Here is a 23,871-nt window from a genome sequence, read left to right on the forward strand (position 1 = left end):
CCGGAAGTGGTAAATGGCGCGAAGGGGGGAGTGTGTGGGTGGATGGAGCAAAGGTGTGTGTGTATTTCGACGGCAGCCTGGCTACGGGCAAGCTGACGTAGTTTAATTATGTAGAAATCGAGACACGCACTTTTGCAGCCGACACCGGTGAACGATGCCCAGGCAGGAGGCTTTGAATCTGCCCCAACACCTGGCTGCTCCCCCTGGTTCCTCTTTACCACCCCCTTCTGTATGCCTCTCCTTTTCACTCTTCTCTCTCCTCTCTTCTACCCCTAGCCCCTATCTCTTTCACAGCGTTTGCGTGTGCGGCAATGATGCAATCGACACGCCCACTTTGCGACACCCACGATGCTCATAACGGAGAGGCGCACGCAAAATTTGTGAGTTTTAATACCCTAACCAAGGGGTTGTGATCTTTAACAAGGCATTAAATTAATTAAAATAATATTATAAACACTAATTTATATTAGAGTAAAATTCCCTACCTTAATCTGAGATAGATAAGGATGATAAGGCAATAGACTGTTCCTGACTAAGTCAAAAAGGTATTTCAACTGAAAAATCCAGAGCTTACTCTACATATTATTTAAATTTATCTTAAAATTAAAGTCGAATTTCTTCTTCAAATTAAATCAAGAGCTTACTATACACATTACTTAAATCTAAATTTATATTAATGTTCAAATTCTTCTCCAAAGCTAAACTCCTTCAAAACCAAAGGTAGACAAGCACCTCTCTCAACCCTTAATGATATAGAGTATAGAGTCTGTTTGCAGGAGCAACTAGGATACGTTTACCTCCTCGTATGCGATTATAAATTCTGTTGCATGTCAGTGGTTTTCAAAGTTGGAGCGATTCATGGCTTCGGTTCGCATCGGCATGGGTCTCTGCACTGCGAAACGGCTGGCAGGTGAAAATAATGGTGTGGCATTGCATTAGGCCAGGATGGATGTACGAAAATTTCCCTAGACCAAACACTTGAAGGTAGGTACATAGTACCGAGATACAACAAGAAAAAAAAGCAACTGAAACTTTCATCCTTTGTCAGGCATAAATTTTAATAAAAAAGAACAGCAGGCAAGACCTTTTTGCGTTGTAAACGCTCCCATTACCTTTTTATTTTTTGTTTGTTGTAGGAGACAGTCGTTTATATCAATTAGCCAGAATGTCTGGCCACAGGACAACACTTGCTGCAGGTTGAGTTTAAATGGAATCGGTCCTTTAGCAGGTCTAATTGATTTATTTGTGGATTTACTTGACTTAAAGCTGGCCGCCTCAAATGTTTAAAGAAACGAAATTTCTTAACCTCTAAGGGAATTTCTTAAAAATTATACAAAAATAAAAAAACCCACAAACAATTCGCGTTGCCAACGCAATTTCACACTTTACCAGCTACAAATTGCAGCATCATAGCCGGAAAAATGCCCGGATACCTTTCACTAGCCACGAGCCACAAGGCATGGGCCAAGATTATATAGATGACGACGACGGGCTTGGAATTTTATGATTTATGAGTGCGTTTCCAACAACCAATCCCCTCCACAACATGCCTGGGTCATCATCAGCCTTTGCCTTTGGCTTTTCTTCGCCTTTTTCCCCGAATTTTTGTTGCACTTTTTTCCGCAGCTCGCTTCCTTTATTTTTTTGTAGCCTTTGGGTCAGACGGAGCCTGTGGCCATTTGATAAATGAGTTTTTCACATTTTCAGCTTGAAATTATGAGTATTGCCATTGTTCCCATTAGAACCCAGAACCATATCATCACACACTTGGTCTTTTTCAATCTGTCAGCCTGAAAGCAAATTGATCCGGCATTAGGATCTCTTTTTCCTAAAGGATTTTAGCCGGGATTAGTACTGTGATTTGGCTTAAACTAAACTAAATCGAACCATCAAAAATATATAATCATAATATGTTGAGAGGAGAACCTAAAATTGCTTCAAATTATTCCACAAAATATCACACACAAAATTTATTTACGACCCAGACATGGTGCAATCCTCTTTTTTCCAGAACTCAAAGGAGTTGGAGTTTTAGAACATTTTCAACTGTTGCGCAAGGCGATTCGTGTGTGTTTTTTTCCGCCATATATAAAGTGTGGGGGAAAACGCATAAATTTTATGACTGAATGGCCCGGAGTGGTGGTGGTGATGTGGATTTTTCGGGTTGGTTGAAGAGAGTTTGCTGCACTCTGTTTCACACACACACACACACACACACACACACACACACACACACTCACTTACAATATGACAAAAAGTGCGCTGAAATTTTCAACTAAATTATTCATTGAGCGCGCAATTGAGCTGGAAATGTGCACAGTGAGGCCCCCATAAAAAGGAATTGGAACAGGGGAGTGCCAAGGGTGTGCGGTTTTGAATGTCTGGCACGTAGAAATGTCGGCTGTTTGGCTTCCTGGCCGTCTTTTTTTTATTCTGTCAGGATTCCCATTTTGTGTTTAAAAAGAAGGGGTAGCGTACATATATGCCACTCAAACACTTGACACTTTGTGTGAGATAGAAAAAAAATAGAAAGAGAGAGAGAAGGAGAGAGAGAGAGAGAGATCAGCCATAAACGGATGTGTTTTGGCTTCTGGGGATTTCAGAGAATTTTTAAATGTTTGACTTTATTGCCTTTTAATGAACGAAGGCATTTAAGGTTTAAGTTAAGCTAGCTAAATAATTTATGATATTAATTTGAAGCAGTAAACTTTGAAGTTTGTTTATTAAAATTAAAAAAAGTTGAGAGGGAAATTGATATCTTATACTACTAAAGTTAATATATCATTAACCATTTGTTTAGAATCAATTTTCAAACACATTTGACTATTTAAATAAGGTAAACCTTTGAAAGCTACTTATATACCGATAAACATCTCTGCTTTTATAAATATTCACCTCTATCAACACTTTATAAACTTATCCCTAATAGATTTCATTCATAATTGAATCCACTTTGATCAATTTAAATGCCCCCTTCTATTCAGTTAACTTCTATTCAGTTAATCATTCGCAAACAGAGCCTCACAAAACCAGCTTATCTATTAGAGACAACTGAGTCATTTGAATACCAAATGAAGAACTCCTCCTTCTGTTGTTGGCTCAAAAGCCACAAGGAGAAGGCAGTCAGATAGACAGACAGTCAGGCTGGAAGGAAGGACGACTACTTGCATTATTAAGAAGACGCCGAAACTAAGTTAGGTATATTGGCACAAGTCCTGCCCAAATAGTTCACTTCAAAAATCCACACACACACACACACACACACACACACACACACACACACAGTGGGCAGAGTTTGTCTTCTTAATTAGTGGACAAGTTGGCAGTTTGCTTTTGTGGGGATTATGATTATTATACGGCAATTATGCGCCTGTGTCTTTTGTGTCAATTGTTTAATAAGTGAGATGGCCTTGTGTAAATTCCAGAGGATTCCCCCTGGCCAGGCCAGGGTAAAATTTTGTCTCAATTTTGAAACTGAAACGCTCGGGTTTTGAATTTGACAGCCATTTTCGGGTGGTTAAGTTATGCGATCTTGGTGCTGGTTTTGAATCGATAATTATCCAAACTGCAGCAGTTGCAGTCAAATGCAGGCCCCGCCCCCTTCCCCTTTGGTCACTAACAATATGCCACAAATTTGGAGGCAGTTTGTCTCTGGCCCGATAAATGTGTCCCCGACAAGTGTCCTGTTCGTCCGTCTGTCTGTCTGCTGCTGCTGGTTGCCAGACCAGGACTCACCTTCAATAGACAAATTAACATTTCGACAAAGGCAACCTAATCAAATGTCACAATCACGCATACGGCTGTCCCTGGCAGCTAAAAACCGAACCAAACCAAACCGAACCGAAGCGAAGCGAAGCCACTGCATGTCCTTCCAAATTCAACCCACAGTCACTCCTTCCAAGCTTACCCGCTCTATGGGGGCCAGATCCTGACACTTTTTGTGCTGCCCTTCGCATAACTTTCACTCTTGTCAGTTGCAAATTACATCGCACGTCTGCAGCAGCAGCAGGAGCAGGAGCAGGAGCAGGAGCAGCAGGATCAGCAGGAAGGAGAGCGACTGAAGGGTGTCGTAATTTAAAGCTTATTTTGACACTTCACCCCCGTCGAAACCCGGCTGAAGGAGCGAGAACTGTAGCTGTAGCTGATGCTGGAGCAGCAACAACACCCAATTTGCATCTTTCAAAATCGTGTTTTGTTACATTTTGTGCATGCGCAAAAATTTGCATACGACAATTAACACTCCAAAAAGGAGACTCACATGTGCCCTGCTCCTGGCTCCTGGCTCCTGCCTGGATGTGTGTGTGTGTGTGTGTTTAGCTTATCCCTCTGCACTTTGCACAAATGCAACAGTCCTGCTGCCTCCCGTACCACATTGCGTATGCGTAATTTGGTGTCTTCTACTCAACGGCAAGAAAGGCAAAAGGGGGAGCAGACGGACGAGTTGCAGTGGGATATGTTAATGGAGTTGCTGTTTGAAAAGCAAACCAACCTAATGAGAATTTGTAAATATTTGCACAACACAACAATCTTTTGTTCACAGTGCACACAGAAACAGAGCGCCAACAAAGGATCAACGAGAGATTTAAAAGGAATTTCAAGAGGAGAGAGTTATCGTAATTTAAAAGATTTTTTCTATATTAATTACTTGATTTCTATAAATATAATTCTTAAATATAATAAACTTTCATCTATCTCTGATAAATCTTAACAACTTTCCAACTCTACTCTTAAATTTACTCAACTTTTTGTTGCGAAATTCCTGAAAATCCACCCCCCTTTTTGCATTCCAAAACCCTTTCCCTTTGCCGCTGCTGGGGTATATCTTTAAGCAAATTAAGAACCGCAATCAGCCGCAAACAATTCACACAGAAATCGAAACGACAGAGATCCGAAATCCTGCCAGTATCCTGGGCAAAGGGTTGCAAGTTGGCCAAAAGGAGGGGCAGCCACGAGAGGGAGGAGGAGATTGTTGTTTGATGGCGATGCCAAGAAATGTCATGATAAGCGCGATACGGGGGAAAGGGTTGAAGCGGAACTGGAGAGTGGAGAAAGGAGAGTGGAGAAAGGAGAGTGGAGAAAGGAGAGTGGAGAGCACACACACACAGGGGCATGTTCATGCACACATACACACTTAATACGCTTAATTGACTTTCATGTATGCACGAGTGAATGCAGCGACATGACAGCGACCAGGAGAGAGAGAGAGGGGAGCCCAAAGGGACCCATGGCTAAAAGGGGGGGGGGGGGGAGGAGGGAGGTAGGAACTGGCATGTTGGCCAAGCTGCCACTGCCGCCAAAACTCCTGAACTGCTGTTGCCAACTGATGCGAACTCATGCGACTGGTGGCAAGCATTAGCGATGCGAAATGGTCTCCAAAATTAGGCACAGACCGACACCACAAAAAAAGGCGACTAATCCCAAAGCCAAACATCAAATAGTAAACACCAAAAATAAGACAAAAGGCAAGTGAGAAACAATTGAAGAGGGAATTGGAATCGATAGAGGGATACCTATTAAATGATGAATTAATTTAATTTCTACAAAGAATATTCATCTCTTTTCAGTAAACCTTCACTTAAATCATACAAAACTTGCAAAGAAATTGCAAACATTTAACTCGTGCCACAAACCCATTTTGTGTACTTTTATCCTCTTGAGTATTTACCGGGCCAAAGGAAACCCCAAAATAAAAAGAGTGCTAAATACAGGCATTCCAGGGAAGGCATTCGGGCCATAATCGCTGGCAAATCGGTTACAAAAGGTTTCGGAAAAGTCCCCGATCTCTAAACCCCTTCGGGGCTTCCCCCTTTTGCACTCACTCTCTCTCCCGTGCTGCTGCTGCTGTGGCATTCAATCACCGATTCACTTCATTGAATCACTTATTCAGTATTTTGCCATTGCAAATGCCGATGTTTCATCATCATCATATCACCTCCCCCCCTGGACCTGCACCTCCTCGTCACGGCCTCGATTTCGAATGGTGTTTGGTATTGTGTGGATTTTGTGGCTCTTTTCTAGCACCTCTCTCCAATGTGTGTGTGTGTGTTTAATGGGTGTTTTTGGGTTGTGCTGCGAATCGCATTTGAATTTGACTGCAAAACTTGACAATTATGCTGGCGCTTCTTTTCAATGGCTTTAATCCTGTCATATTTGCGGCGAATGCTAAATATGCATGTCGATGTCGATGGTGAGGAATTATGTCAATGATGGTCGGGTTTTATCAACAATATGGTGTTGGTTGTTGCGCTAAAATCTAGTATATATTGCTATTTAATTTTATCAATATATTAAACACTTGAAAATTGATTTGCAGAACTTAATATAATCAAAAGGGAATAAGGAATTTCCTAGTTTTTAAGTAACTTTTGAGCTATAAAACAGGTTATTCTAATTCACATTTCATAATTTTTTGCCCTTACATAATCTGTAAGTGCATTAGCATCCTCCTTTGACTACTGCTTGCACTTTGACAAATAAGATCTGAACAAGGACACATCTCCTGGAGTCGCTGTTGTCTCTCAGTTATTTGTCTTGCCAACACAGGCGTTGGCTCTGAATAAAGTCAATGTCAGGACATGAAACTCAATTACACACCCGTCCTTGTACCTGCGAATAAAATACACTCAAAGAATACCAGGAGCAGGGAGGAGGAGGGTGTTACATCACATATCACTTTTATTTATTTACAAACTCTCTCCTCCTGACACAAAAGCATAGCACATAGACTTCTTTATCTGTGGATGGATGTAAATTGCATACTCTCCTTATAAGGGTAACCTTTGTTAAAGTAAATATTTAAATAAATCAAAATTGAATTAGTTTCATAAAAATTACAACTTTAAGGCTATGTAAAATAGTTGCTAAGTAAAGAAATGAACGTAATAAACTTTAGTATTGGTTTAATTTTTATGCCGCAGATCAACTTTAAAAATTACATAAATTCAAAATCAATACAATTTCCAGTTTATGAGCTTTTTAATTACAGACTTCAATTTCGGCAGTAGCCAAGTTTTTATGGCTCATATCTGATACGGAGACTGGTTTATAAACGACGAATCAATAAAACTGCTTTGTTAGCCACTACAAAAATATCGATTTGTTAATTGTGAAATATTGGTTCAGCTTATGATGTAATTTGAACAAATATAAACATAAACTATGTATAAATTTTATATAAAGTGTAATTTATAAACATTTAAAAATGTAAAAAATTTCTAAATCTATCTAGCTTTCCACATACATTTTCTTTATATTTTCCTGTTAAAAAGAGTATAAAATGTGGCCTCTTTCAAGCAGCTTCTTTGGTCCAATGTTTATGTGAGGGATCAACAAAAGGATACAGAGACACACACACCCACACACACCCATACACACACACACACACACAGAGAGAAAGAGAGAAGCTGAGGCAAACATTTTGTGCAGCTGCAGCTGGCGCATAATGAGCGCAAAAACATCCTGTGCTGATTGTCTGTCGTCTTAGCTCACTGAGAAAAATATATAGGCAGGTTTTCTCTTAATTTATAATAAATAATTAGGAAATAAAACAAACAAGCCAAAGTAAAGGGTGGTAAGTATTTTAATTCCACTCATAAATCTTGACTGAAAGAGATATATTTCAAAACAGTACCTAGAAGTATTTTAATTGGCATTAAATTGCAAATAATATTTTCCTAGCTTCCTTATTTATTTAATTTATTAATTTATATGACATACTAGTTATTTTTATGAAAATTATCCCTGTTCTTTTCTCTGATTCATATTTTGCAATGCTTGCCAAGGCAAGATTTGTGCGCTTTTAGCGACAACGCAAAGTTTCCTTGGCCGCTCTTCATATGATTTTATTTTATCCTGTGTGCTGTTTGCTGACTTTTGAACGCGGCCAGGACATGAATGCGAATGCGAATGTGTCCTGGGTCGTCCTCTCATGAGTTCAGTCGGCGTGTCGCCAGTTTTGTTGACTCCCCGTCGAGTTTTAGCGACATGTGTCGCATTCTTCGCATCCTGCCAAAGTTAAATGGATCTCGTAATTGTTGTGCCCTCGTCCCCCGTACTGGTTTTCTTTTCGTATTTTATATTTTTATTTTTATAGAAATTGCGGTTTAATTGCTGCATTTTAAAGCCATTGAAAGGACAGAGACATGTATAACACGATACTCGCTGTGACGGCTTTGTTGTTCCGTGATTTTCCCCCAGAAATGAAGAGAGAGAGAGACAGCTCACCCCTTTTGTGTGTGTGCTTCGAAGGTTTTCATGGGGGTGAAAACACTTGCGAGGGACCCAGAAGGACCCTTTTGATTTCTTGGCTTAAGTGTGTAAGGATGCTGGGAATTTGGTTGCCAGTCAACACCTCTCAGGTGGTCAGGCAAAGTCAATCGATTTCACACGCGACTCTTAAGGGATTAGGATGGGTTTTGATAAGTTTCTTGGTGAATTTGATCAAATCCTTTTAATTAGGAAAAAGCACCATTATTTAACCATTTTTAAATTCAATTTCCGTTTTGATTCCGCCATGAAAAGGCTTACTTTGCATGCTGCAAAGTTGCAGGATCAATCCCATCAATGACGATTGAATGGCAACTTTGTGCATAGAACTACCTCTCTGCCTTGCATTAAAACCCAAATCGTTGAGTGCTAAAAATCCATGCAAATAGCATCCTGAATCCTGAATCCTGCAGAATGCAGAATGCAGCCTGCAGCCTGGATTCCTGCAGCCCCCTTCAATGGCAATTTTCCGTGCAGTTGCATTTGATTCTGACGTTTTTTTTTTTACGATTCGCGGGGGAAGTGAACTGGTAATGAAACGTCTATAAAACTCAAACGAATGCACACAAATCGCACAAATCATTTATCATAAAAGCGCATAGTGCATTTTCCACATCCCCTTTGGCATTAACCGATTTTTCTTTTTCCCTCACCCCCACAGCCTTTTCCCAATGAATGCTCCGCTGAATGTTTTCCACTAATCAGGGGACTTTTGTTCAACTCACCTGGGCAATAGAAGGGGGCAGGAGACGCAGAATCTGGCTGGCGGAACGTAAAAGGAAGCTGCAAGTAGAGTAAAGAGATAGATGCGAATTAGAGACTAGGAAATTGGAAAATGGGCCAGTGAAAAGAATAAGGAAATGAGTGCGGGTAACCAGCTCAACTTGTGGCACAAAAGCCGTCAGGCCACTGTCGAATTAATTACAAACTCGACTCAAAATGCATAACACACATCAAAGTGGAAATTAATTATTTCCCTATTAGCTGCCGCTGCTGGAAAATGCGAAGCTGTTTCGGTGGCAGTTTTTAGCCGATCGGTAAACACGTTGACAGATTGCCAGCTATATATACATTTGGCCTAAATGTTCGAGAGTGGCGGTTATGAAAATGTATTAACAGGAACTGCTTGGCTGCAATGACTAGACTAAAAGTCGCAAAATAATCCTTCAATAGCCCGAACATATAAAGATGTCGATTTAATAATTTCACTTTTGATTAAAGAAACAGTTTGCAATTTGGCAGCAGTTATTAAGTGTCACATTTTAATTCCAGTTGTCCAAATTGTTAATGGAAACTTAAGTAATTCAATCGGTAATAACGATTTTCAAAAGTCTTGAAGTCGCATTTGGGAATTTATTGAAATTGTTGTTAAAATTCAAAGATTCATGGTTTCTGATTGCTTAAAAATATATATAATAGTTTTAATAGTTTCTCTTAAAAGCATGTACACTGAATCAATAATTGTAAAAACAAATTACAAGAAATTTTAAGTATTTAAAGTACCCCTTTAAAGCATAGTATAATTTTATGGCATTTAAAATTGCTTAAAAATATATGTAATAAATACAAAGGCATATACTTTCCCTTAACTTTAAATAGTGCCTTTGAAGACCATTAAAAAAAAGTTTTAAAAACTTATATTTGGAATATCAAACTTATATAATATATATAAAAATAGTTCCCACTGGGCAAAACGTTTTTAATAGTTTCTTGTAACTTTAAAGTTGAATAATTTAAGATTTCCACCTGAATAAATTCTAAAACTATTAAAAAGTAAATAATCGTTTCTTTCTATACATTTCAATAATAATTAAAATTAAAAAAATATATATCGAAATATTATTCGAAAGTCACATAATTATTATAGGTTTTTAATGGTAAAGGAAATCAGTTTTTTAAAGCTGTGCTTTTTTTTAATAGTTGTGTGCATTTTATTGCCATGATCATTGCACAATTTCATTACTCGGTTTTAGGTTGCACTTTCGCATTAGGGATTAAATAATAATAAAAAGGCTAACCACTTTCTAGTCATTAGGTTTTGTTGACCATGTCATGTGTGGGTATTATATTTCACCTTCCGCATCAATATACCGCACAGGAGGGCGCCCCAATCCTCAATCCTCATTGCACTATGAAAAAGAAGGCGGATTTAGTGTGTAGCAACGAGTTGTGTGTTAAACACCAAAATCACTTGATATTCGACACTAAAGCATAGCCAAAGGCCAGGACAGTTTTCGTTGGGAAGGCAATGGCGATGCCATAAACATTTTAGTGTCTGCAATTAATGAATACCCGACGGTGACGTGGGACAGGTCTCCTATCAACTCTCGCCGTTGTCATCTGTCAGTTTCTCAGCTGGCTTAATTTACGACCTAATGCCCACGACTAAAGGCTAGATAGGATAGATTTATATAAGATAAAGTTGTTTGCCATAAAAAGGAAAAAAGAAAACATAACTAAAAGCGTATCGTTCGTGAAAACGAGAAGCCTGCAGACAGCTTAAATGCAAACTCAAGTTGAGGTGTGGATTTGCAATTAAAATAGTTCGATTTATGGATAGCAAATCGCCCATAAAAATAGCTAATTCAAGCTGGCTATAGAAAGGGAAAATTTAATCGAAAACATCGCGACTATTAAGCTTAAGAAAAACTAAATTTGGAATTAATCAACTTCAGAGGGTGTGAAATCAATAAATAAAGTGAAAAGTAAAATAAGTTTGCCAGGAAATTTTGTTAAAAAATAAAGATATGAAACACAAAGATAGGGTTTAGAAAAATAACTAAAACCTGTAAAATTTTTAATATCAAATTCTAGGAACCCCAATACTTTTAAGAAAATGTAGATTATAAATATATATAAATATATTTGTATGAATATACTACACTTTATTTAGGAAATTATATTTCTAATTTGGAGACATGTATACCTTATATATAAATTATGTATACCTTTAAATACCCTCAGTTTTGGTAACATTTTATCTTAAAACAATACCACAACAAAGCTGAAATACAATTAAAAAAATAATAATATAAACTAAATAGATTGCAAATAAGTTCAAACCTGAAAACTAATGAATTACAACCCTTTTTTGGCTTTCATTATTTCTAAGCTTCAATCAATTAAATTTATACCCCACGAAGAAATTCCTAAAGCAGCAAAAACAGCAGGACAACTCCTCTATTTAGACCAGGTTAATTGTTTAGGCCAAAAACTGTTGCTGCTAGGAAAAAATGTCAGCAAATCGAGACGGAGAGCTGCAACTGCAATTGGACCTGAAACTGGCACTGAGACGGCCAAGAGATGCAAGTAACAACTAACAACTGGCAACTTTATGGGCCAATCTACTGCTGCCAATGAACGGAAACAGCAAAGGCACACAGCTGGAAGCTGGAAGATGGCGAGATGGCGAGATGAGAACAGAGAAAGTCACGGCGGGAATGGGGAAATGTGCTAGGTGACGGAGAGTCGGAAAATTGTGGGGTGGACCAACATCTGGCCGAGGGCAATGCGAATGTTGTTCGACAACAACTGTAGCAACTGCAGCAGAACAGCAACAACTATATATATATATATATATATATATATAAACCAACTTGGAGAGACTCTGGGACAGCTATTGAAATCTGCTTTGCTGATTGACGTCGAATGTTGTGGTTTCGGTTACGATATTTGGTACCAAAATACAACCAACACTCCCCAGCCACGACCAATGTTGTTGATGATGATGATGATGATGATGATGATGACTGCCAGGATAATGATTATGATGTTGGTGTCCTGCAACATAGTTTGGAATTTGTTTTGAGAGGGCAACGAAACGGCAGCAGCAGCAGCAACTTCCTTTGTTGCCGAGAAGCAGCTTCCAATAAATTAAAGACAAAACCCAATGCAAATTTTCAGCTGTCTCAAAGGCTAATCAGAGAGAATTTCTAAAAGGGAGCCAAGTCTTTATTTAAATGCTTTAAAATTAAACAAAATAAAGTGATAATTTATTTAGGTTTAAGTAAAAGTAGCTTTATTAAAGGAATCATATTTAAAAGTTCCAATACAATATTTTTTATTGAATAAATAATAGTTGAATGTATTTTTAAATTCAAATAATTAAAAATTAAATGAATTATATTAAACTTAAATGAGTTTACAGTAACACAGGAACTGTAGACAAATGTATAATTAATTTTAAAATAAATGGACTAATTTTATGTTAAATAATTAAATTTAAATATATTTATTGTCATAAAATATTGCACCTATTTAATTAAACTTTTTTAATTTGTTTACACTTTATAGTAACTGTTATTATTTACTTTTATATGACTTTATGTTCTATTAAAAATATTTATTTTATATTGCAAATTTTGTATTGTTAAATTATATAAACAGATCATTGTTTTAAAGATTTAAGACTTGTTTGAATGTTTTTTTGTTTTAATTTAATATTTTATATAATAATATTTATAAAGTTAACAAAGTTATTACATTAAGAATAAGATATATTTTGTATTGTCAAAATCTCTAGGGACTGATTATCGTTTTAAAAATTCAAAGTTTACTTTTTTTTAAGTTAATAATTTATTAATGATTATTAAGTGTTTTATATCATAAAGTTAACAAGTATTTACATTTTAATAAGGATTTGGAATATTTGAAATATTTTTTTATCTAGCTCTATTTCCTTTTGTTAAAAACTTTTTAAAATTTTGGAATTCTTTGTGCAGCATTTTCAAAGTATGGTTTGTTTTTTAATAGAAACTTTTATCGTTTTTAAAAATCTTAAAAATTAAATAAATTTAACATTTAAATGATATACAATAATGCACATTGTTTAAGTATATTAATATTAATATATAACATATAAGAAGTATTTTCAAATTAAAATATTTGAATTATTTTAAAATGTAGTTGCTTCTTCGTTTCTGTTCCTAACAATTAATCCTGCTTTAAATCATAATTTCATATGCTAAATGCATTATAACATTAAATGAAAAATGTATTTATTGATTTATGAAAAAATTAAACTTTAAACTAAACTAAAAATTATTAATATATAATTTTATTTTGGTTTATTTTTCTCTTTTCTGATGCTTTAGTTTTTCGAATTCTTTATATTCTTTCTATACCTTTCTTTTATAGTCTTTTCTTAATGTTGTAAGTTTCTTGAGCTTGTCACACAAAATCTTCCTTTTAAAATATATGTTTATTTTTAATTTATTCACTTTAAAGTCCACCGACACTGAGTCCTTTTTTTTTTTTTTTTGTTGTTTTTTGTTCACTTGAAATTCATTTCCGAATTTTTCTCAAATAAAACACCGATCGGAAGGCAAAAGATCGCGAGCTGAAAAAACGCGCGCGCAACTTAGAAGCGAAGAAGAACGGGGCCTCAGGACTACAGACAAAGGATAAAGGATAATAGCTATATATTTATATATTGTATATATGTATATATAACTATTTAATTCCGGCTGAGGGAAGCTGAGCGAAACTGCAAACTGCAAGCGCGACAAACGGATGCCCTTTGGCTGGCAACGAACTCTAAATTCTACGGATTTCGTGGAACGACTGAAGTACCGTACGTAGAGGAAGTCGGCTGGAGACTGAAGGCAGTCACAGAATCGGTCTCGGTCTCGGTCGCGGTCTCGGTAACGGAATTCGTTTCGGAAACGCAATTTTGAATGCTAAAAGCGGGGCGGCACTTGCAGTCGCAGTGCGCTTCTTACCCGTATTGCTATGTAGTTGCAGCTGTAGAAGCTGGTTGCTGGTAGCTGTTCGAATCGCTCCAAGAACACACTCGCTCGAAGAAGAACCATCGAGCAGCCCGAAGACACGAGGCCAAAACCCAATAGTTGCACTCGACGCTGGCGTCGCTGCTGGCGCACAATTGCAGTTTGCACTCGACACGAACCGAGTTCGGGTTTCCCTTCGGTTCTAACTCAACACGTTCGGTAATACCGGTAATATTCGTATGCAACTAACATTCCAGGAAATGTTAAGCTAACAGAACTGTTAAGACAGGAAATAAAAAATCAAGGAAATGGCAGCTACAAGCTCAAGAGAGGAAGTGTCTCGCTCTCTCTCTCTCTCCCGCTCTGGTCAAGTGAAAGTGAAAGAGTGATTTTTGTGTGTGTGTAGTTCCCCTCTTTATGCAATAATTACTCAAAAACTAAGGCCGGATTGTGTTAATTTATATGTTTTTAAATATTTGTACACTTTTAGCATGGTTTCCCCTGGCTTGGGCCAAGCAAATATCAAATATTTGTGCAATTCAGTTTCAGGCGCTTGTTTCCATATTTTGCCATATGTTGTTTACCCCAAAAGTGCAATAACAACAAACACACACACACACACACACTTTTGAGTGGCTGTTATGACACTCTTGCAAGTGTAGTAAAGCTCTCTGGCCTCTCTTTTCCGGCTATTCAGAGCTCTTTCTGTGGGCGGAAAGCTCTTAAGAGGCAAGCTTGCTGAGCGAAATGGAGTGGAAAGCTATTGAGTGCAAGTGTCTGTTCCCAGTATTTTTATGCTTAAATATGTTAAGGGGAAATTTGGATGATTTTTTAAGTTTATAAATCATATAAATAGATTTACAAATGATTTTTAAATATTAAAATATATACAAATCATTGCCATTAATTTATTTTTAATTTTTAATCATATTTTGTAAATATTTTATTAATTTCTTTCTTTATTTTAGAGTTTCTTGTTAAAAATGTTGAGAATCTTCGAAACATTTTTCCATAAAAAATAAAATAGCCTAAGAGGTATCCTTTAACCCCTAATAAATATTATTTTCATCTACCAATTCCTGAATTCAGCTGAAAAAACACTTTTAATTATTTTCCTTTCTTTCCTTTTTTTTCCCCCGGTTCAAAGCCAATTTTCCTTTCGCTTTTACTCATTTCCCAGCATTCATTTAAATTCTGACTTATCAAAAAATAAAAATGGATAAAAAATAAATAGAAAAGAGAGAAATAGATGAAGAGGCAGAGAGAGATGAAAAGACGCTGCACTGCCCAGTGAAGTTGAAAATAGTTTCCTTCCTTGGCGACCGCAGCAATTTCCACAGGCACTTGCTCATTTTCAGCTGCCACTGAATTTGCATAGCCATTTAAATATTAATTTCAAATTGTCTAAGGATCTCAGGCCCCCGCGCCCCCTTTTCCCTTTTTCCGCCCACTTTCCCGACCTTTCCTGGGGGTTAAAGCAGGCAACAAACAAATTAATGGTTCTGCAGCTCAACCGCATTTTGCGGTCTTGGTTCTTCTCCCTTTTCTCCCATTTTCTATTTGCTGCTATGCTGCTTTTCCTGCTGATAAGCTTATAAGTGAGTGTGTTGTGTGTGTGTGTATGTGTATGTGTGGAAAACTAAAGCAAAATGCAATGATATTTTCCAGCTGAATTAATAATACACAACCAAGTGGCTGAGTTGGAGATTTGTTCACGAAAAATTTAATTAGTTTAAGATTCTTTTTTTGACGAGGAAAATAAGTATATTAATATGGAAACTATTCAAAATATAATATAATATAATATATGTAATTTTCTATTATAAAATATTTTTTCAAGTTTCTAAAATATAGATTTACGTTTTTAATAAATGTATAACTCTTTTTTAAAACGTTTTTACCCCTTTCCTAGCAGTATTTACTTTATAATAATAGTTTCAAACTTTTAACATATAAATCAATTATAAATTATTAAGATATAAATATTATTTTCCTTTTAGACTCGAAATTAAGTCAACTAGTAATAAATCTAAGCTTTTCTACTTATTATTTATATTATTATTATTACTAAGTTATTATATATCTGAAAATGAATTGGAAAACTTCAAAAGATCCTATCAACTCCTGCAGTGACGCATTGCATACTTCTCGGCTTTGAGAATTGCACCTGAACCTGGAAAATTCAAAAGCAAAAACTCATTTGCCTTCTCATGACTATATTTTTGTCTCGCCTTTCACCTTTTCCTGGGCTACTCCTCTTTCTCTCTCTCTCCCTCTCTCTTGCACCCTGATCTGTGAACATTATAAATTTCAGTCATGTTTCTAATAACTTTGAATTAATCATCTTTTCCGGTTTTGCTTTAGCCGAGAGGAGTTTTTCGAGTGGCAAGGGAAAAGCTTGGGAAACACGCACACGTCTCTGCGGCAAACTTCTTGGCATTCTAATGCGTTTGCTGGGGGTGAAGTGTTGCCTTGGTGTTGCTCACACTTTAAAGTTGGCCTTTAGCCACAAGGAATGAATTGTAATCCCAATGGAAATTGGCCAGGCTTATGCAAAAACCTGCAAAAATGTGACAAAAGCTGGACAAAAGTATTTTTGAGCCTGCCTTCCGGTTGCCGGCTACTCTCTCTCTCTCTCTCTCTTTATGCTCAACATCCGGTGGCCATTTGATCAACTTGTGGCACCAACACACAAACATACACACTGATAAAGAGACTTTGGTGACATTGGCAGACATTGTTTGCTGCTGCTTTCCTATATTTTTTTAAATGCAAGACAGCAGCAGCCACAAGCCAGAAGCCAAAAGCCAGTTCTTCTTAGCCATCGCCTTTAGCTGGTGTAAATTACAGCAAATATTGCGTATACGCCACGTTTGCACTCTGCCAAGGCACTGAGGGAAAATTATGATTATTATATTTTTTGGGGTTAAATTTAGTTAAGAAAATCTTTTAAAGATTATTAAGTGACGTAAATTGTTATTAACACAAGAATATTTATAGGATTTAATGTATGTTAGCCAAGATTTAAAAATCTATTTAAATGTTATTCAAGCAGATCTATTGATTTTGTTCTTTTCTATTTACAAAATTAATATTTATTATATTAATATGAATGTAAAAATTTATAAATAATCACACATTGCTTTTAGAAGCTACCTATACAAATAAATAAATTATTTCTACCTCAGAATTCAATCTAGAAGTAATAAAAAAGAAAATGTTTTATGTTCTATGGAAAATAACATCTAAATAATGCGAAGAAATATTTAATACCAAAGTATATTACTATGAATACTTTACTAATATTTAACATATTAATTACTCACTTCTGGTAGAAGAAAGATTTAGTAATTAATGTTGAATTATATTATTATCAATCCTAAGAATCATACTCTTGTACATTATTATTTTAAAACACTACCTACTAAAAATTAAATAAATTTCTTGTCGTACAAAATGTAATTTAGAAATACTGTGTTTATTAATACTATAAATAATTAATACCATATTTCTGGTTAAAAATTTAGTGTAACATAGAAACAAAGTAATGATAATTAAATAATTAAAATTTAATAAATCGCTCATCTTTTAATATCTTTTAAATTTAAATAATAAAAATAGTCTTTTACTCATTTCTTGCCTTACATTATTCCACACCATTTTTTTCTCAGTGCCTTCCTTTAGTTGTAACGCTCAAAATGAGATGCCTTTGGTGCTGGCTGCTGGCTTGTTTGTTCGTTTGTCAGTTGTTGCTGTTTGGCAAATTATTATTAAGTAAGCAGTCTAGACACTGCTCTTCGCACACCCAAAACCCCGAAACCCCGAAACCCGAAACCCCTCCAGCTTAATAAATTTTTGTGGGTTTCGTGTTTTGATAACTTGAAACTTTGTCTCGCTCGGACAGGTGTGGGCTGAGGAGAAAGAGACTTTCTGGCACACTTTATCATCATTAGCTGGCGAGCAAGTTTTCGCGGGAAATAAATAATTTTCGCCTTCATATCTCGCGGGGCTTTCATTACATTTAATTACCCAAATTTGTCATATATATAAATATTTTTAATTCGGCCAATTCATGTAATTTATGATAATTTTTGAATTATTTATAGTTGAGAGCTTAACGACACTGCTGAAATTGTGTGGATTTATGCTGAACTTGGTCAAGGTGGGCATAATTATGTTGTGGAAATGGGAAAACTGGATGAAAACTTTTCCCACACCCCCAGCCCATGGAACTACGTGCTTTGACAGTTGTAACCAAAGGCCATTAACAAGTTTTTCTTGTTTTTCTTTGCTGGCGGTACGGTACGCCGCAGGAATTTACAAGATGTCCTGGAAAAGGTAGGCTTTCGCTTTAAAGCCATTGCCTATGCCAGGCACAAATGTTATTTTTGGCCATTCGGGTTAAATAAATTATGAGCAGACACCTTGTTTTGAGGGGGTTGAAAATTAAACACGCGCCTATCAAATAAACTTTACTTACGACTTTTCCCAGTTCCCAAATTTCCTAGCAAGTTTTGGAGGTTATTCTCAAGGGTTTTTTTATACAATTATTCAAGCCTCCATTTGTCACTTATTTGTTGGACTTTAAATTTAAGAGGCAACAACTTTTGACTGGCTAAAACAAAGAACATTTATCAGACGGGTAATCTATGAATAATAGAAGACGAAGCCGAAACCGAAACCGGATTCTGCCAAATCAGCACAAACATTTAATGGCATTAAATTCTAGCGAAAAATGTCAAAATGAATTCCACGAAGCAATGCCAAATAAGCGAAGCGAACAAGTGGAAAATTGCATTGCGGATTTTCGGATTGTTAAGCAGAGGAAAACTCAAACCCCCAAAAATTGAAATTGTTTACCAAGAATTGCAAGACAACAACGGCAATTACTTAGATCAGTCAGAAAACCATTTTATTAATGTGCCTGTAAGTACTCTTAAGAGAGGAAAAATTAAAGGATCAATTCATGTTTTGTTTTTGTAGTTATAAAGTTTACATAAGGCTTGGAAAATAATTAACAAAACCAGTTTTTAATTAGAAATAAAGGGTTGGAACTGAAGGAAATTAAAAATCGCAGAGGACGCTTAGGATATTATGTAATTTAAACTCTTGACATTATTTTCAAATAGTTTTAAATATGTTTTGTATATAAAATAATTATAAAACAAGTTTAAAGTAAGTTTAAAGTAATTTTTACCTTAAAGGTAGCTAAGGGTACTAAGTACTTATGCAATTTTGATACTTAGAATATTGAAACTATTTTCAAATAGTTTTTAATATATTTTCAAAACTTTTAATTTGTATAAATACTATCATTAATAATAATATAAAGTTCAACTACCCAAAAGACTCCTGAACCCTTGAAAAACCACTCAGAACAATGCTTAAAAGTGCTTCTTAATTGACTGCTGACAGCAGCGGAAAGGACACTAGCAACTCAAGAGAGAGAGAGAGACAGGAAGCTAGGGAAAACCCCCAAAGGACTTCCGCCTGGAGAGAGAGCAAATATGGAATGTTCTATGACCGCAATGAAGCGCCAGCTTGTGGCATGCAAATGTCGCTCTCTCAGGGTCTCTGGCTCTCAGGCTCCCAGGCTCTTGGGCGCCTGCTGGGCAACTAATATGCAAATTACACATGCACAACGCGTATAATTTCTAATTAATTATGCCATAAATGCGCCTTTGCGTGCCAGTGTCTGTGAGCGGTCATTTCCACATGCAAACATATTTATACACATCAGCAGGCGTTCACACATTTGTCTATATCTATATATATATTTCCGAGTGTGTTTGTTTTTCTGGAAAGCCAAGCCACGCCCCCGACTGCGGCCACCTTAAAGTCCTTACTCCTTCTCCTTCTTCCTGCGAATGGCGGCAGGTGTATTTTATTTTTATTGCAACTTTTGGCACAACTCTTTGCCCGCTCGTCTTGGTGGAATTTTTGCAAGAAATTCGCATCAGTTGCAGTTGCTGCCGGTTACTGTGGAGCAAAGCCTTGCAGGTGTTTCAGATATTAAATTGAATATGTAAGAAAAAAAAATACTTCAAGAATGGAGAAAGCCTTTATTTTATTGCATATTTTATAGGCTATTTCTTTTCTACAGCAAGAGAAATGTTCCTTGGGTTAGAAGATATTTTCTGGATTTATTCCACTGTGAATGTGCAAGACATTTGCAATGTAAAGCGAAAAATTCTCCAGCGCTTTCAATTTCTGTTTTATGCTTTTGTCTCAGCGTTTATTCTTTTTTTTTTCTCCAGCAATATTTCCAACTAATGAGCTGCAATTTGTTGCAAATGGCAGCCGGAGGAGAAGTCCTGGCATGTGTCGCCTTCTTAAGAATTCACTTGTACTTAAAATATATCGAGTTTTTATATAATATTCTAGATTTAGTAAGATTAGTAACTAAAAAAGTTATATATTAACTTGAAAAATAATAGAAATAAGAATAAGAACATATTCTAAATCTCATATATTATTTAATGTACATTTAAAAGCAATTACCAAACAATAATAATAATATTAAATACATTTTCCTAATTTTTTTCAACCTCATAATAACTAAAACCAAGTCCTTTAACTCCCAAAAAAATCCCTCTTCTGTAAAGTACAAGGAATAAAACAAAGCCCCTGGGCTAGCCACAAATTGATGACATCCTGCCTGTGTGTGAGTCACAAGAAAGTCATAAGGATGGCCTGGCTGACGGCAAGGACTCATGCCCGTTGCACCGGCCAAAGTTGAAGGACATGCGAAGGCAGTGACTAACGCTGATTGAAGTATGATGCGAAAAGTTCAGCGCAGCGCGCAGATCCTTGGAAAGGGGACAAGGCAAAAAAAAGGGGAGGAAAGTGGAAAGTTTTCCTGCCAAATGAAGCGGTCGAGTCGGAGTGTCCTGATCGATGTGAGTGGCGTTTTTTGGGCCGGCGCCATTATTAGCCAACGGTTTTTACATCTTTCCTAGGATTCTCCCATCCTAGTTTTTTTTGTGTGTATTTTTTTTTCGTTTCATTTTTGTTGTTTTTGTTTTTTGGCAAGCCAACTTGGTCCTGGCCAGAGAGAACCCGTTAACAGTTAAGTGGATAAGCCAATTTATGAGTTTCGAATTTAACTTTGTCACTTTGGCCACTCTCCTCCCTTTTTTTCCAGTGGCCGTCGTCACTTGGCACATTTAAGTGGATTTGTTTTGCTTTATTGGTTTCGGTCTCGTTCTCGTTCCCATTTCCCATTTTCCATTTCCCATTTGGTTTGTTGCCGAGTTTTGCTGTCTGGCCATGGTGCTGACATTTTTGGGGCTAAAAGTTTTTAATTTTTATATATTTTTACAACTTTTGCAGAGGCCCTGCTGTGCCTCTTTTTTTTCCTGCCTGCGGATTTTCACTTATTTTTATTTCCTTCATTGCTGAGCTTGTTTTTAAGGAGTAATCATACACTAGTTAACAAGAGGAGGCTTTTGTTAGGTACCTTAAGATATAAAAATATTTTTTTACCAATTTTATGCTTAGTTTGCATAAGAATTCGGGTTATTATGTTGCTTTTAAAACTTGAATTTAGGCAACAGAATATCAAAAGCATTTTTAAGGCATCATTTAATTTCTTAATGTGTTTAAATAATTTTCTTAAAAAGAATACGCTTTAAAAAGCTAGGAAAAATAATTCCACTATTATGAAATATTTTATACTAACACTAATTTATAGTTAAACATTTATTTTAAACTAGATTCTTCAAGATTTTCCAGATCTGCTTAATATTGTCATGTCAATAAATTAATGCCTTACTATTTAATCAAGATCTAATCTTAATTTTTACTTTACGAGTTCTTAAACTTAAAAAACAATCAAAATAATGTATTTTATAACCTTACTAACTTGTTTTTTAATTATTTTTCCCCACAGTGTCACTTTATTTCCGCTGTTTGTGGCTTTTAGCAGCTCAACCCAATATTTATTGCATCCTTAGAGGCTTTTGGATTTGCAAATCATTAAAAAAAGACTGCCAACTGCTAAACTTTTAGCACTCTCAGCCTTTTGCCGCCAACTCTGGCCAATTAGGATTACGGCGGGCATTTAAGAGAGAAATATATAAAAAAAACAGCGATTAGCACAGGACTTTAAGGAAAAGGAGAGAAGAGAAAAAGCTTTTGGTCAACTTTTGGCCTTCAAGTGGCTGTCGGTTTTAATTTTTTTATGGCCTGCCAGCCGGGCTAAGGAACTCTGGCTCCAGGTCACGCGCGTTTTACCAAAATTGGCCACAAATCTAAACCGAAACCAGAAGACAGAGAGAGTACTGTGTACCGAATGAATGCAAGCTGATGATGATGATGAGAAAGGTCCTTTCTCCTTTCTCCCTGTCTCCTGTCTCCTGTTGATCGTCTGTGTCTGATTTGCATATTTGCCAATTTACAACAAAGAACCTGCAACGTGAACCTGCTTACATATGCGACACGGGTTTTCGCACGGAGCAAGGACCTCCTCGGGACTTTAACAGACTGCTGCAGCCTGCGGTCAGCTTTCGGTATTCATAATCAGCGGATAGTTGCCAAAGGACGACGGCCAGTCACGCAGCCCCTCGGAGCAGCCATTTTTGTCTCTCGTTCCCCGTTTGCGGTTTCCGGTTTCATTTAGTTTGTGCTTTATTCTTTCTATTTTTTATTTCCTCGGTATGACTGCAACTTCTCGTTCTATTTTTTTTTTATTTTATTTTGGGGCATGCCTTCAATTTCTATTACTTTTGCTGACGAATTTCGCTTTGAGTCCGCTTTTGTTGGCCACGCTTTATTACTTTTCCAACAGCAGCAGCAGCCGAGAGCGACGGCAAGGATTCGGTCATTAGGTATGCATGTCGCGTCTCAATGCGAATTTTACCCTATCCCTAAAGGGATATCAAGGACTTTTGGGTAATTTTAAAAATATATATAAATACTAAGCACGAAAATATATAAATATATAAAAGTTTATGTAAAATTAACCGAAAAAAGGTATTATAATAGCTTAGTTAATTGTTTGCTTTGCTAAATTCTTTTAATTACTTCAAATTGGAACTAGCAGAAAGGTAAAATTAAGCATTTAGCTTAGCTTTCCTAATTAATAGAATAATTTCTAGCTATATTTATAATATATCTTTTAATAGAAAGCATTTAAAATTAATCTGTTATATTAAGTATTTACTTCAATTAACTAACGAACTAAGCTTTATTAAACCTCTATTTTTACTCAACTTAATTTAAATATCAAGACAAAACATCTTTCAAATACAAGAGCATACAATATTCGTTCGAAGAGTCCTTAATAGCTGGCCTGGCTCACTCTTCACCCAATTCCTAGTGCATCTTCTAACCATTGCGGTGGCCAGGTCTTCCTTTTGCAGTCCTTTTTAGGTTCATTTTGGCTTTAATAAGAAATGCCGTCTCAAGGAAATGGGCAGACACCTGCTCCATAGAGCTCAATGCATTTTCTGGCTGGGAATGCAGTCAGAGAAAAAGAACCCAGGACCCAAGAACCAAGGGATGATAAAAATTAACGAGCCCCCAGGGGGGTAGCTCAGGTGAGATGATGGCTGACGGTAGAGAGAGTCAGCGAAAGTCGAGTTTTTAAATTTTTAAACATTTAATTCCGAGTCAAGGAATTTTATTTGATTTAAATATGCAACCAACTCCTCAACACCATTCCACCTGGCCTGGCCTGGCAAATTGAATCCGCAGTCGAGAAACTATTTGTGGAAAGAACACTTTTTCGCGGGGGGTTAAGAAGAGCAGGGCAAAAGACAAAAATAACTACATAAATTATTTATGCAATATCTGAGAATGTGAACAGCGCCAAGGAAAACGCCACAAAGGCAAAAAAATAAGGAAAAACGACAGAGAGAGAGAGAGAGAGAGAGAGAGA

At 36.4% G+C, this 23,871-nt stretch overlaps 2 long non-coding RNA genes across 3 annotated transcripts in view; one reads left to right on the forward strand and one right to left on the reverse strand.

Annotated features, from left to right (window-relative positions):
* The window catches only part of LOC110191099 (uncharacterized), an 86,211-nt gene that overhangs the window by 23,193 nt on the left and 39,147 nt on the right, over positions 1–23,871 (reverse strand). The window contains exon 4 of the long non-coding RNA XR_015270638.1: positions 8,991–9,048. This is a non-coding gene — a long non-coding RNA (uncharacterized LOC110191099). The remainder of the gene's footprint in view (positions 1–8,990; positions 9,049–23,871) is intronic.
* Positions 19,652–23,708, forward strand: LOC147644368 (uncharacterized). 2 transcript variants are annotated; one of them, XR_015270641.1, is made up of 3 exons: positions 19,652–20,016; positions 20,077–20,890; positions 21,883–23,708. It is a non-coding gene; the product is annotated as an uncharacterized LOC147644368 (long non-coding RNA). The 2 variants fall into 2 exon arrangements; XR_015270640.1 differs by having other exon boundaries at positions 19,652–20,890.

Source organism: Drosophila serrata, unplaced genomic scaffold (genome assembly GCF_035046125.1).
Source record: "Drosophila serrata isolate PLE 108 unplaced genomic scaffold, ASM3504612v1 contig_184, whole genome shotgun sequence".
In the NCBI taxonomy this organism is placed as follows: domain Eukaryota; kingdom Metazoa; phylum Arthropoda; class Insecta; order Diptera; family Drosophilidae; genus Drosophila; species Drosophila serrata.